Source organism: Nerophis ophidion, linkage group LG24 (genome assembly GCF_033978795.1).
Source record: "Nerophis ophidion isolate RoL-2023_Sa linkage group LG24, RoL_Noph_v1.0, whole genome shotgun sequence".
Taxonomy (NCBI): domain Eukaryota; kingdom Metazoa; phylum Chordata; class Actinopteri; order Syngnathiformes; family Syngnathidae; genus Nerophis; species Nerophis ophidion.
Window position 1 is genome coordinate 7,245,803 of NC_084634.1, and position 15,929 is coordinate 7,261,731.

General features: G+C 33.3%; 1 protein-coding gene across 7 annotated transcripts in view; it reads left to right on the top strand.

Moving 5' to 3' along the window:
* ppp2r5eb (protein phosphatase 2, regulatory subunit B', epsilon isoform b) overlaps nt 1–15,929 on the top strand; it is a 166,459-nt gene that overhangs the window by 125,741 nt on the left and 24,789 nt on the right. The gene's annotated exons all lie outside the window — the stretch shown is intronic.

Below are 15,929 nucleotides of genomic sequence, written 5' to 3' on the forward strand. Positions count from 1 at the left end.
TATTGTTTTCCTTTGAACCCTTAAATTTATCTCTCAGTTTTATACATATCTATGATTGTAAGTGTTTATTACTTTTATGGTGTTTTTGTTTTATGCCCTTTTTGTCAGATATATTTTTTTTTATAGCAAAAACATTTTAAAATGTAATATTTGACGTGAAGTAATGGCAAAAAAACCCAAAAATGCAATATTTTCCCCCAAAAAGTAATTGGAACCTTAAATAGGTGATAAAAGCGCTATATAAATATAATTCACAATTATAATTCATATTGATTTTAACCCGCTTTTTATTTTGTGAGCAATGATACTTTAAGGCCACATTCATAAAAAAGTGTTGAAAATACTGGCTTATTGTTTTATATTTCACCCTAAATTTCTCTCTCAGTTTTATACATATCTATGATTGTAAGTTTTTATTACTTTTATGGTGTTTTTGTTTTATGCCCTTTTTGTCAGATATATTTTTTTTATAGCAAAAACATTTTAAAATGTAATATTTGACGTGAAGTAATGGCAAAAAAACCCAAAAATGCAATATTTTCCCCCAAAAAGTAATTGGAACCTTAAATAGGTGATAAAAGCGCTATATAAATATAATTCACAATTATAATTCATATTGATTTTAACCCGCTTTTTATTTTGTGAGCAATGATACTTTAAGGCCACATTCATAAAAAAGTGTTGAAAATACTGGCTTATTGTTTTATATTTCACCCTAAATTTCTCTCTCAGTTTTATACATATCTATGATTGTAAGTTTTTATTACTTTTATGGTGTTTTTGTTTTATGCCCTTTTTGTCAGATATATTTTTTTTATAGCAAAAACATTTTAAAATGTAATATTTGACGTGAAGTAATGGCAAAAAAAACAAAAATGCAATATTTTCCCCCAAAACATTTAATGTGAAGTAATTGGAATCTTAAATAGGTGATAAAAGCGCTATATAAATATAATTTACAATTATAATTCATATTGATTTTAACCCGCTTTTTATTTTGTGAGCAATGATACTTTAAGGCCACATTCATAAAAAAGTGTTGAAAATAATGGCTTATTGTTTTACATTTCACCCTAAATTTCTCTCTCAGTTTTAGATATATCTATGATTGTAAGTGTTTATTACTTTCGTGGTGTTTTTGTTTTATGCCCTTTTTGTCAGATATATTTTTTTTTATAGCAAAAACATTTTAAAATGTAATATTTGACGTGAAGTAATGGCAAAAAAACCCCAAAATGCAATATTTTCCCCCAAAAAGTAATTGGAACCTTAAATAGGTGATAAAAGCGCTATATAAATATAATTCACAATTATAATTCATATTGATTTTAACCCGCTTTTTATTTTGTGAGCAATGATACTTTAAGGCCACATTCATAAAAAAGTGTTGAAAATAATGGCTTATTGTTTTACATTTCACCCTAAATTTCTCTCTCAGTTTTATACATATCTATGATTGTAAGTTTTTATTACTTTTATGGTGTTTTTGTTTTATGCCCTTTTTGTCAGGTGATTTTTTTATAGCAAAAACATTTTAAAGTGTAATATTTGATGTGATGTAATGGCAAAAAAAAACAAAAATGCAATATTTTCCCCCAAAACATTTAATGTGAAGTAATTGGAACCTTAAATAGGTGATAAAAGCGCTATATAAATATAATTCACAATTATAATTCATATTGATTTTAACCCGCTTTTTATTTTGTGAGCAATGATACTTTAAGGCCACATTCATAAAAAAGTGTTGAAAATAATGGCTTATTGTTTTACATTTCACCCTAAATTTCTCTCTCAGTTTTAGATATATCTATGATTGTAAGTGTTTATTACTTTCGTGGTGTTTTTGTTTTATGCCCTTTTTGTCAGATATATTTTTTTTTATAGCAAAAACATTTTAAAATGTAATATTTGACGTGAAGTAATGGCAAAAAAACCCCAAAATGCAATATTTTCCCCCAAAAAGTAATTGGAACCTTAAATAGGTGATAAAAGCGCTATATAAATATAATTCACAATTATAATTCATATTGATTTTAACCCGCTTTTTATTTTGTGAGCAATGATACTTTAAGGCCACATTCATAAAAAAGTGTTGAAAATAATGGCTTATTGTTTTACATTTCACCCTAAATTTCTCTCTCAGTTTTATACATATCTATGATTGTAAGTTTTTATTACTTTTATGGTGTTTTTGTTTTATGCCCTTTTTGTCAGGTGATTTTTTTATAGCAAAAACATTTTAAAGTGTAATATTTGATGTGATGTAATGGCAAAAAAAAACAAAAATGCAATATTTTCCCCCAAAACATTTAATGTGAAGTAATTGGAACCTTAAATAGGTGATAAAAGCGCTATATAAATATAATTCACAATTATAATTCATATTGATTTTAACCCGCTTTTTATTTTGTGAGCAATGATACTTTAAGGCCACATTCATAAAAAAGTGTTGAAAATAATGGCTTATTGTTTTACATTTCACCCTAAATTTCTCTCTCAGTTTTATACATATCTATGATTGTAAGTTTTTATTACTTTTATGGTGTTTTTGTTTTATGCCCTTTTTGTCAGGTGATTTTTTTATAGCAAAAACATTTTAAAATGTAATATTTGACGTGAAGTAATGGCAAAAAAAAACAAAAATGCAATATTTTCCCCCAAAAAGTAATTGGAACCTTAAATAGGTAATAAAAGCGCAAAAAAATATAATTCACAATTATATTTCATATTGATTTTAACCCGCTTTTTATTTTGTGAGCAATGATACTTTAAGGCCACATTCATAAAAAAGTGTTGAAAATAATGGCTTATTGTTTTCCTTTGAACCCTTAAATTTCTCTCTCAGTTTTAAACATACCTAAGATTGTAAGTGTTTATTACTTTCGTGGTGTTTTTGTTTTATGCCCTTTTTGTCAGATATATTTTTTTTTATAGCAAAAACATTTTAAAATGTAATATTTAACGTGAAGTAATGGCAAAAAAAACCAAAAATGCAATATTTTCCCCCAAAAAGTAATTGGAACCTTAAATAGGTGATAAAAGCGCTACATAAATATAATTCACAATTATAATTCATATTGATTTTAACCCGCTTTTTATTTTGTGAGCAATGATACTTTAAGGCCACATTCATAAAAAAGTGTTGAAAATAATGGCTTATTGTTTTACATTTCACCCTAAATTTCTCTCTCAGTTTTATACATATCTATGATTGTAAGTTTTTATTACTTTTATGGTGTTTTTGTTTTATGCCCTTTTTGTCAGGTGATTTTTTTATAGCAAAAACATTTTAAAATGTAATATTTGACGTGAAGTAATGGCAAAAAAAAACAAAAATGCAATATTTTCCCCCAAAAAGTAATTGGAACCTTAAATAGGTAATAAAAGCGCAAAAAAATATAATTCACAATTATATTTCATATTGATTTTAACCCGCTTTTTATTTTGTGAGCAATGATACTTTAAGGCCACATTCATAAAAAAGTGTTGAAAATAATGGCTTATTGTTTTCCTTTGAACCCTTAAATTTCTCTCTCAGTTTTAAACATACCTAAGATTGTAAGTGTTTATTACTTTCGTGGTGTTTTTGTTTTATGCCCTTTTTGTCAGATATATTTTTTTTTATAGCAAAAACATTTTAAAATGCAATATTTAACGTGAAGTAATGGCAAAAAAAACCAAAAATGCAATATTTTCCCCCAAAAAGTAATTGGAACCTTAAATAGGTGATAAAAGCGCTATATAAATATAATTCACAATTATAATTCATATTGATTTCAACCCGCTTTTTATTTTGTGAGCAATGATACTTTAAGGCCACATTCATAAAAAAGTGTTGAAAATAATGGCTTATTGTTTTCCTTTGAACCCTTAAATTTATCTCTCAGTTTTAGATATATTGATGATTGTAAGTGTTTATTACTTTCGTGGTGTTTTTGTTTTATGCCCTTTTTGTCAGATATATTTTTTTTTATAGCAAAAACATTTTAAAATGTAATATTTGACGTGAAGTAATGGCAAAAAAAAAAACAAAAATGCAATATTTTCCCCCAAAACATTTAATGTGAAGTAATTGGAACCTTAAATAGGTGATAAAAGCGCTATATAAATATAATTCACAATTATAATTCATATTGATTTTAACCCGCTTTTTATTTTATGAGCAATGATACTTTAAGGCCACATTCATAAAAAAGTGTTGAAAATAATGGCTTATTGTTTTACATTTCACCCTAAATTTCTCTCTCAGTTTTTTACATATCTATGATTGTAAGTTTTTATTACTTTTATGGTGTTTTTGTTTTATGCCCTTTTTGTCAGGTGATTTTTTTATAGCAAAAACATTTTAAAGTGTAATATTTGATGCGATGTAATGGCAAAAAAAACCAAAAATGCAATATTTTCCCCCAAAACATTTAATGTGAAGTAATTGGAATCTTAAATAGGTGATAAAAGCGCTACATAAATATAATTCGCAATTATAATTCATATTGATTTTAACCCGCTTTTTATTTTGTGAGCAATGATACTTTAAGGCCACATTCATAAAAAAGTGTTGAAAATAATGGCTTATTGTTTTCCTTTGAACCCTTAAATTTATCTCTCAGTTTTAGATATATCTATGATTGTAAGTGTTTATTACTTTCGTGGTGTTTTTTTATGCCCTTTTTGTCAGATATATTTTTTTTTATAGCAAAAACATTTTAAAAGGTTATATTTGACGTGAAGTAATGGCAAATAAAAACAAAAATGCAATATTTTCCCCCAAAAAGTAATTGGAACCTTAAATAGGTGATAAAAGCGCTATATAAATATAATTCACAATTATAATTCATATTGATTTTAACCCGCTTTTTATTTTGTGAGCAATGATACTTTAAGGCCACATTCATAAAAAAGTGTTGAAAATAATGGCTTATTGTTTTACATTTCACCCTAAATTTCTCTCAGTTTTATACATATCTATGATTGTAAGTTTTTATTACTTTTATGGTGTTTTTGTTTTATGCCCTTTTTGTCAGGTGATTTTTTTATAGCAAAAACATTTTAAAGTGTAATATTTGATGCGATGTAATGGCAAAAAAAAAAAAAAATGCAATATTTTCCCCCAAAAAGTAATTGGAACCTTAAATAGGTGTTAAAAGCGCTATATAAATATAATTCACAATTATAATTCATATTGATTTTAACTCGCTTTTTATTTTGTGAGCAATGATACTTTAAGGCCACATTCATAAAAAAGTGTTGAAAATAATGGCTTATTGTTTCACATTTCACCCTAAATTTCTCTCTCAGTTTTATACATATATATGATTGTAAGTTTTTATTACTTTTATGGTGTTTTTGTTTTATGCCCTTTTTGTCAGGTGATTTTTTTATAGCAAAAACATTTTAAAGTGTAATATTTGATGTGATGTAATGGCAAAAAAAAACAAAAATGCAATATTTTCCCCCAAAACATTTAATGTGAAGTAATTGGAACCTTAAATAGGTGATAAAAGCGCTATATAAATATAATTCACAATTATAATTCATATTGATTTTAACCCGCTTTTTATTTTGTGAGCAATGATACTTTAAGGCCACATTCATAAAAAAGTGTTAAAAATAATGGCTTATTGTTTTCCTTTGAACCCTTAAATTTATCTCTCAGTTTTATACATATCTATGATTGTAAGTGTTTATTACTTTCGTGGTTTTTTTGTTTTATGCCCTTTTTGTCAGATATATTTTTTTTTATAGCAAAAACATTTCAAAATGTAATATTTGACGTGAAGTAATGGCAAAAAAACCCAAAAATGCAATATTTTCCCCCAAAAAGTAATTGGAACCTTAAATAGGTGATAAAAGCGCTATATAAATATAATTCACAATTATAATTCATATTGATTTTAACCCGCTTTTTATTTTGTGAGCAATGATACTTTAAGGCCACATTCATAAAAAAGTGTTGAAAATAATGGCTTATTGTTTTACATTTCACCCTAAATTTCTCTCTCAGTTTTATACATATCTATGATTGTAAGTTTTTATTACTTTTATGGTGTTTTTGTTTTATGCCCTTTTTGTCAGGTGATTTTTTTTATAGCAAAAACATTTTAAAGTGTAATATTTGATGTGATGTAATGGCAAAAAAAAACAAAAATGCAATATTTTCCCCCAAAACATTTAATGTGAAGTAATTGGAACCTTAAATAGGTGATAAAAGCGCTATATAAATATAATTCACAATTATAATTCATATTGATTTTAACCCGCTTTTTATTTTGTGAGCAATGATACTTTAAGGCCACATTCATAAAAAAGTGTTGAAAATAATGCCTTATTGTTTTCCTTTGAACCCTTAAATTTATCTCTCAGTTTTAGATATATCTATGATTGTAAGTGTTTATTACTTTTGTGTTTTTTTTTGTTTTATGCCCTTTCTTTCAGATATATTTTTTTTTATAGCAAAAACATTTTAAAATGTAATATTTGACGTGAAGTAATGGCAAAAAAAAACAAAAATGCAATATTTTCCCCCAAAAAGTAATTGGAACCTTAAATAGGTGATAAAAGCGCTACATAAATATAATTCGCAATTATAATTCATATTGATTTTAACCCGCTTTTTATTTTGTGAGCAATGATACTTTAAGGCCACATTCATAAAAAAGTGTTGAAAATAATGGCTTATTGTTTTACATTTCACCCTAAATTTCTCTCTCAGTTTTATACATATCTATGATTGTAAGTTTTTATTACTTTTATGGTGTTTTTGTTTTATGCCCTTTTTGTCAGGTGATTTTTTTATAGCAAAAACATTTTAAAATGTAATATTTGACGTGAAGTAATGGCAAAAAAAACCAAAAATGCAATATTTTCCCCCAAAAAGTAATTGGAACCTTAAATAGGTGATAAAAGCGCTTTATAAATATAATTCACAATTATAATTCATATTGATTTTAACCCGCTTTTTATTTTGTGAGCAATGATACTTTAAGGCCACATTCATAAAAAAGTGTTGAAAATAATGGCTTATTGTTTTACATTTCACCCTAAATTTCTCTCTCAGTTTTTTACATATCTATGATTGTAAGTTTTTATTACTTCTATGGTGTTTTTGTTTTATGCCCTTTTTGTCAGGTGATTTTTTTTATAGCAAAAACATTTTAAAGTGTAATATTTGATGCGATGTAATGGCAAAAAAAAACAAAAATGCAATATTTTCCCCCAAAAAGTAATTGGAACTTTAAATAGGTGTTAAAAGCGCTATATAAATATAATTCACAATTATAATTCATATTGATTTTAACCCGCTTTTTATTTTGTGAGCAATGATACTTTAAGGCCACATTCATAAAAAAGTGTTGAAAATAATGGTTTGTTTTACATTTCACCCTAAATTTCTCTCTCAGTTTTATACATATCTATGATTGTAAGTTTTTATTACTTTTATGGTGTTTTTGTTTTATGCCCTTTTTGTCAGGTGATTTTTTTATAGCAAAAACATTTTAAAATGTAATATTTGACGTGAAGTAATGGCAAAAAAAAACAAAAATGCAATATTTTCCCCCAAAAAGTAATTGGAACCTTAAATAGGTGTTAAAAGCGCTATATAAATATAATTCGCAATTATAATTCATATTGATTTTAACCCGCTTTTTATTTTGTGAGCAATGATACTTTAAGGCCACATTCATAAAAAAGTGTTGAAAATAATGGCTTATTGTTTTACATTTCACCCTAAATTTCTCTCTCAGTTTTATACATATCTATGATTGTAAGTTTTTATTACTTTTATGGTGTTTTTGTTTTATGCCCTTTTTGTCAGGTGATTTTTTTATAGCAAAAACATTTTAAAGTGTAATATTTGATGTGATGTAATGGCAAAAAAACCCAAAAATGCAATATTTTCCCCCAAAACATTTAATGTGAAGTACTTGGAGCCTTAAACAGGTGATTTTTTTTAATTTGTCATTATTTTTGGAGCAATAATACTTAAAAAAAATTAAAGTCCACACTCATAAAAGTGTTAAAGGGAAACATTATCACCAGACCTATGCAAGCGCCAACATACACCTCGATGTTGCAGAAAAAAAAGATATCCCAAGAAAAAAATATCCCAAGGTACCCAGAATCCCCAGTTTTCCGTTGAAAATAAATGGGCCGTTTGTCGAACTTTACAATTCCCACATTTCTCAACTGATTCGAACTGTTCCGCCATCTCATCTCACTCATCTTTTCCAAGCTGAAAAAAAAATCCAGGAATTTTTCCCAGGCCATATTGTCACCTCGTCCTGGAAAGTTTTCACACTCCGCATTTTTCCCCCTTTTACGACCATTCCACCTTCAAAACATTCCTCTTAGTTGGGACAACAAATGTTCCTATTTTGTAAATTCCTGTTTTTTTTTTTTCAAAAATTCCAGGAATTCCGAAATACCCATTTAAAACTGTTACTACGTCAACTTTTTTTAAACCGTCTTGAAAATTTCTAACTGTAACCCATACATATCTTTTAGGACAATTGTGCTAGCGTCAATATTTTTAAAACATCACGGTTTTACCGAATTGAGGGGTTCCGGTTTGGTGGCCGCGGGATTAGGTCTCTGCTTTTTGCAGATGATGTGGTCCTGTTGGCTTCATCTGGCCGGGATCTTCAGCTCTCACTGGATCGGTTCGCAGCCGAGTGTGAAGCGACCGGAATGAGAATCAGCACCTCCAAATCCGAGTCCATGGTTCTCGCCCGGAAAAGGGTGGAGTGCCATCTCCGGGTTGGGGAGGAGACCCTGCCCCAAGTGGAGGAGTTCAAGTACCTAGGAGTCTTGTTCACGAGTGGGGGAAGAGTGGATCGTGACATCGACAGGCGGATCGGTGCGGCGTCTTCAGTAATGCGGACGTTGTACCGATCCGTTGTGGTGAAGAAGGAGCTGAGCCGGAAGGCAAAGCTCTCAATTTACCGGTCGATCTACGTTCCCATCCTCACCTATGGTCATGAGCTTTGGGTCATGACCGAAAGGATAAGATCACGGGTACAAGCGGCCAAAATGAGTTTCCTCTCCCTTAGAGATAGGGTGAGAAGCTCTGTCATCCGGGAGGAACTCAAAGTAAAGCCGCTGCTCCTCCACATCGAGAGGAGCCAGATGAGGTGGTTCAGGCATCTGGTCAGGATGCCACCCGAACGCCTCCCTAGGGAGGTGTTTAGGGCACGTCCAACCGGTAGGAGGCCACGGGGAAGACCCAGGACACGTTGGGAAGACTATGTCTCCCGGCTGGCCTGGGAACGCCTCGGGATCCCCCGGGAAGAGCTAGACGAAGTGGCTGGGGAGAGGGAAGTCTGGGCTTCCCTGCTTAGGCTGCTGCCCCCGCGACCCGACCTCGGATAAGCGGAAGAAGATGGATGGATGGGTTTTACCGAAATTCCCGTTCAAATGAATGGACATATTATATATATACTGCATATATATCTACAATGCCCTAAATCAGTGGTTCTCAAATGGGGGTACGCGTACCCCCAGAGGTACTTGAAGGCATGCCAAGGGGTACGTGAGATTTTTTTTTTTAAATATTCCCAAAAAATAGCAACAATTCAAAAATCCTTAGTAAATATATTTATTGAATAATACTTCAACAACATATGAATGTAAGTTCATAAACTGAGCAATTTGCAAAATGCGCAACCCATCCATCCATCCATTTTGCTACCGCTTATTCCCTTTTGGGGTCGCGGGGGGGGCGCTGGCGCTTATCTCAGCTACAATCAAGCGGGAGGCGGGGTACACCCTGGACAAGTCGCCACCTCATCGCTGGGCCAACACAGACAACATTCACACTCACATTCACACACTAGTGTTGCCAATCAACCTCTCCCCAGGTGCATGTCTTTGGAGGTGGGAGGAAGCATTTTTGCAAATTTGTATAATGCGCAATCTTTTTGCAAATTGCTTCCAGCTATATATTCGAATAATGTGTGGTGCACATTTTGCAAATCAATGGGCGCAAATACATGTTTTTGGTGTCAAAATAATGTATTAAATACTTATGTAAATCTATTCATTTGTAGTCGGGACAATATAACTGAGTATTGCCCTCAAGTCAGTCCAACCCTAACCACAATACAGTGGACATCCGCGAATAAACTACTACCACAACTTGGTTTACTATTTATAAAATATAATAATGTAGGGTTTCTGACTAAACCATCCACAAAATTTCGTCTTAAATCTCGTCTTGTGATGCAAATTGCTTGCGCACAAAATTTTGTATAATTTGCAAAGTGCGTGAGATTGGTGAAATGCTTCCAACATTTACAGCTAGATTTTTTTGTGGACATGTCCCATAAATATTGATGTTAAAGATGTATTTTTTTGTGAAAAAATGTTTAGAATTAAGTTCATGAATCCAGATGGATCTCTATTACAATCCCCAAAGAGGGCACTTTAAGTTGATGATTACTTCTATGTGTAGAAATCTTTATTTATAATTGAATCACTTGTTTATTTTTCCACAAGTTTTTAGTTATTTTTATACCTTTTTTTTCTAAATAGTTCAAGAAAGACCACTACAAATGAGCAATATTTTGCACTGTTATACAATTTAATAAATCAGAAACTGATGCCATAGTGCTGGGTTCTACTTCTTTATCTCTTTTTTTTTTTCACCCAAAAAAAAAATGTTCACAGAGGGTACATCACTGAAAAAAGGTTGAGAACCACTGCCCTAAATTATCGAAATTTTACGCCATTTTTAAACCCGATTCTGACCTTTTAACCATCCACCGCCACCACTCTTCCCATCTATCAAATGCAAAACCTGTTTTCCTTTTCCTAAAAAGCCCTGTTTTCCCGCATTCATTTCCCATTCGTGGTAAATATACAATCGATTGCATATCTCACATTTCTCATCCAATTTGAAGCGTTCCAATATTGTAGTTTGATCGTCCAAGGTGAGTCACCTTGGACGATCAAACTACCATTTTCCAAGCTGAAAAGATTCCAGGATTTTTTCCCAGGCCCTATTTTCACCTCATCCTGGAAAGTTTTCACAGTCCGCATTTTTCACCCGTTTCCGACCATTCCGCCTTCAAAACATTCCTCTTAGTTGGGACAACAAATGTTCCTATTTTGTTCCGTACAATACCTGTTTTTTTTCCCAAAATTCCAGGAATTCCAGAATACAATTCAAACTTGTTACTATGTCAACTTTTTTTAACTGTTTTGAAAATTTGTAACGCCAACCCGTTCATATCTTCGAGGGCAATTGTGCTAGCGTCAATATTTTTAAAACATCCCGGTTTTCCCGAAATTTCCAAGAAATTCTCATTCAAATGAATGGACATTGTAAATATATCTACAATGCCCTAAATTCTCAAAATTTGCGCAATTTTTAGACCCAATTCCGACTTTTCAACCATCCACCACCACCACTACTCTTCCCATCTATTAAACGTTTTCCCTTTCCAAAAAGCTAGATTTTCCGCAATTTTCTCCCCATTGACAATGAATGGGAAATATACAATGGATTGCATATCTCACATTTCTCATCCAATTTGAAGTGTTCCAACATTTAGACATTCCACTCACATTGGACGATCAAACTACTCTTTTCCCACCTGAAACAATTTCAGGAATTTTTCCCAGGCCCTATTTTCACCTCATCCTGGAAAGTTTTCACAGTCCGCGTTTTTCACCCGTTTCCGACCATTCCGCCTTCAAAACATTCCTCTTAGTTGGGACAACAAATGTTCCTATTTTGTTCCGTACAATACCTGTTTTTTTCCCGAAATTCCAGGAATTCCAGAATACCAATTCAAACATGTTACTATGTCGACTTTTCTTTTAACCGTTTTGAAAATTTGTAACGCCAACCCGTTCATATCTGCTAGCGTCAATATTTTTAAAACATCCCGGTTTTCCCGAAATTTCCAAGAAATTCTCATTCAAATGAATGGACATTGTAAATATATCTACAATGCCCTAAATTCTCAAAATTTGCGCAATTTTTAGACCCAATTCCGACTTTTCAACCATCCACCACCACTACTCTTCCCATCTATTAAACGTTTTCCCTTTCCCAAAAAGCCAGATTTTCCCGCAATTTTCTCCCCATTGACAATGAATGGGAAATATTCAATGGATTGCATATCTCACATTTCTCATCCAATTTGAAGTGTTCCAACATTTAGACTTTCCACTCACATTGGACGATCAAACTACTCTTTTTCCCACCTGAAAAAATTTCAGGAATTTTTCCCAGGCCCTATTTTCACCTCATCCTGGAAAGTTTTCACAGTCCGCGTTTTTCACCCGTTTCCGACCATTCCACCTTCAAAACATTCCTCTTAGTTGGGACAACAAACGTTCCTATTTTGTTCCGTACAATACCTGTTTTTTACCCGAAATTCCAGGAATTCCAGAATACCAATTCAAACTTGTTACTATGTCAACTTTTTTTTTAACTGTTTTGAAAATTTGTAACGCCAACCCATTCATATCTGCTAGCGTCAATATTTTTAAAACATCCCGGTTTTCCCGAAATTTCCAAGAAATTCTCATTCAAATGAATGGACATTGTAAATATATCTACAATGCCCTAAATTCTCAAAATTTGCGCAATTTTTAGACCCAATTCCGACTTTTCAACCATCCACCACCACCACTACTCTTCCCATCTATTAAACGTTTTCCCTTTCCCAAAAAGCCAGATTTTCCCGCAATTTTCTCCCCATTGACAATGAATGGGAAATATACAATGGATTGCATATCTCACATTTCTCATCCAATTTGAAGTGTTCCAACATTTAGACATTCCACTCACATTGGACGATCAAACTACTCTTTTCCCACCTGAAAAAATTTTCAGGAATTTTTCCCAGGCCCTATTTTCACCTCATCCTGGAAAGTTTTCACAGTCCGCGTTTTTCACCCGTTTCCGACCATTCCGCCTTCAAAACATTCCTCTTAGTTGGGACAACAAATGTTCCTATTTTGTTCCGTACAAATTCCTGTTTTTTTCCCCGAATTCCAAAATACCAATTCAAACTTGTTACTATGTCAACTTTTTTTTAACCGTTTTGAAAATTTGTAACGCCAACCCGTTCATATCTTCTAGGGAAACTGTGCTAGCGTCAATATTTTTAAAACATCCCGGTTTTCCCGAAATTTCCAAGAAATTCCCATTCAAATGAATGGACACACACACATATATATATATATATATATATATATATATATATATATATATATATATATATATATATATATATGTCAAAATTGTTTTATTCAGAGAATAGTGCTCGATACCGTGGTAGAGCGCAATATGTATGTGTGGGAAAAATCACAAGACTACTTTATCTCTACAGAACTGTTTCATGAGGAAACATGGGGGGCTTGTGCCTATCTCAGCTACAATCCGGCGGAAGGCGGCGTACACCATGGACAAATCGCTACCTCATCGCAGGGCCAACACAGATAGACAGACAACATTCACACTCACATTCACACACTAGGGCCAATTTAGTGTTGCCAATCAACCTATCCCCAGGTGCATGTCTTTGGAGGTGGGAGGAAGCCGGAGTACCCGGGGGGAACCCACACAGTCACAGGGTGAACATGCAAACTCCACACAGAAAGATCCCGAGCCCGGAATTGAACCTCAGACTACTCAGGACCTTCGTATTGTGAGGCAGACGCACTAACCCCTCTGCCACCGTAAAGGCAGTGTTTTAGCTACTTCTAAATCACTAATCCTCGTCTCCATGGCAACCTTAAAAGTAAGTTTCTTACAAGTATCATCCCTGCAGGATGAGGAACAGCTAAACATGCTTCGTAGCTTTCGATGTACACAGATGACATTGGTGGGTTAACACAGACGTCCACTGTAACGATACCAAGTACATGAGCCAAACATTATTACAATGATTACATTGATATTTTTTTATTATCACAAAATCTGTTTTCTTTTATTCACTGTGTATAAATCCATGAAATACATCCTTAGACACAGAAGAGCTTTAATTATGACGAGAAATGTCCGATAATATCGGACTGCCGATATTATCGGCCGCTAAATGCTTTAAAATGTAATATCGAAAATTATCGTATGGGTTTCAGAAAGTAAAATTTATGGCTTTTTTCAAAACGCCGCTGCACAGAGTGGTACACGGACGTAAGGAGAAGTACAGAGTGCCAATAAACCTTATCGGCACATATTATCTACGGCTTTTCACACACACACACACTCACATGAATGCAAAGTATACTTGGTCAACAACCATACAGGTCAGACTGAGAGTGGCCGTCCAAACAACTTTAACACTGTTTCAAATATGCGCCACACTGTGAACCCGCACCAAACAAGAAGGACAAACACATTTCGGGAGAACATCCGCACCGTAACACAACATAAACACAACAGAACAAATACCCAGAACCCCTTGCAGCACCAACTCTTCCGGGACGCTGCAATATACCTTATTATATTATGTTATTCACTACTGACTTTCTGATTTTAGCGATGATATGTTCCAAGATCATTGAATGAGACATTTTTTGGTCGTAATTAGAAACTGGACAATAACTGAGGATGGTGGCGTAAAAATCCATCCATTTTTCAACCGCTTGTCCCTATATACACCCCCCGCTCGTCCCCCCCACCTCAACCACACCACCATCGGGAGAACACCCCGGGAGACCATCCGCACCGTGACACAACATAAACACAACAGAACAAATACCCAGAACCCCTTGCGGCACTACCTCTTACAGGGACGCGACAATATACACCCCCTGTTACCCCTCACCACAACCTCCTCATGCTCTCTCAGGGAGAGCATGTCCCAAATTCCAAGCTGCTGTTTTGAGGCATGTTAAAAAAAACATAATGCATATTGTGACTTCAATTATAAATACGGCATTTTTTCATTTATTTTGGAAAACCTTGTCACATTGTTTAATGCAGGGGTAGGGAACCTATGGCTCTAGAGCCAGATGTGGCTCTTTTGATGACTGCACCTGGCTCTCAGATAAATCCTAGCTGACATTGCTTAACACCATAATTATGAATAATTTTGCTGGTAATCATAGTGCTAAAAATAACGTGCAAAATATAAAACATTCTCATGCATTTAAATCCATCCATCCGTTTTCTACCGCACCTGTTCAAGAAGTCACATTAATGGTAAAAAGTATTTTATGTCACGATGGGGGGGTGGGGGTTCGCAGCTTGCTGCAGGGTCGTTCCCCCAGGAAGGCAGACGGACTACATTTAGGTAAAAACATGATTTAATTTAAACTAAAAAAAAGATACAAACAAAAATCGCTCCCAGCGGAGGCACAACTTGGGCTAAGGAACAAAGCTAATGCATAAACAGACTAAGAACATAAATCAAACAAAACTTACTTGGCATGGCCTGAAGCACGAAACTATGGCAAGGCATGAAACAAGTCAGCACAGGGCGACTGACTGGCAAAGACGAGCTTAAATACTGCCTCTGATTAGTGCTCGGGAAGTAGGTGAGCGGTCATTTGGTCCACCAGAGACAGGTGGACAAAATGAGTAACCAAGGAAACCAGACAAGGGAGTGGAAAAAAAACAGGAACTTAAAGAGTCCAAAGGACAAACAGCACATGGCCAAAGAAAAACATGATCAACAGACATGACATTTTATTTATTATTGGTTAGCTTCAGAATAACAATGTTATTAAAAAGAATAAAAGCCTTATTATGCGCTAAAAATGTTGGTCTTACTTAGAAATGCACACATTTAGTTGTATTCAATGTTTAAAAAATATGATATGGCTCTCACGGAAATACATTTTGAAATATTTGGCTTTCATGGCTCTCTCAGCCAAAAAGGTTCCCGACCCCTGGTTTAATGCATCCAGCGGGACATCACAACAAAATTAGGCACAAAAATGTGTTCATTCCACGACTGTATGTATCGGTATCG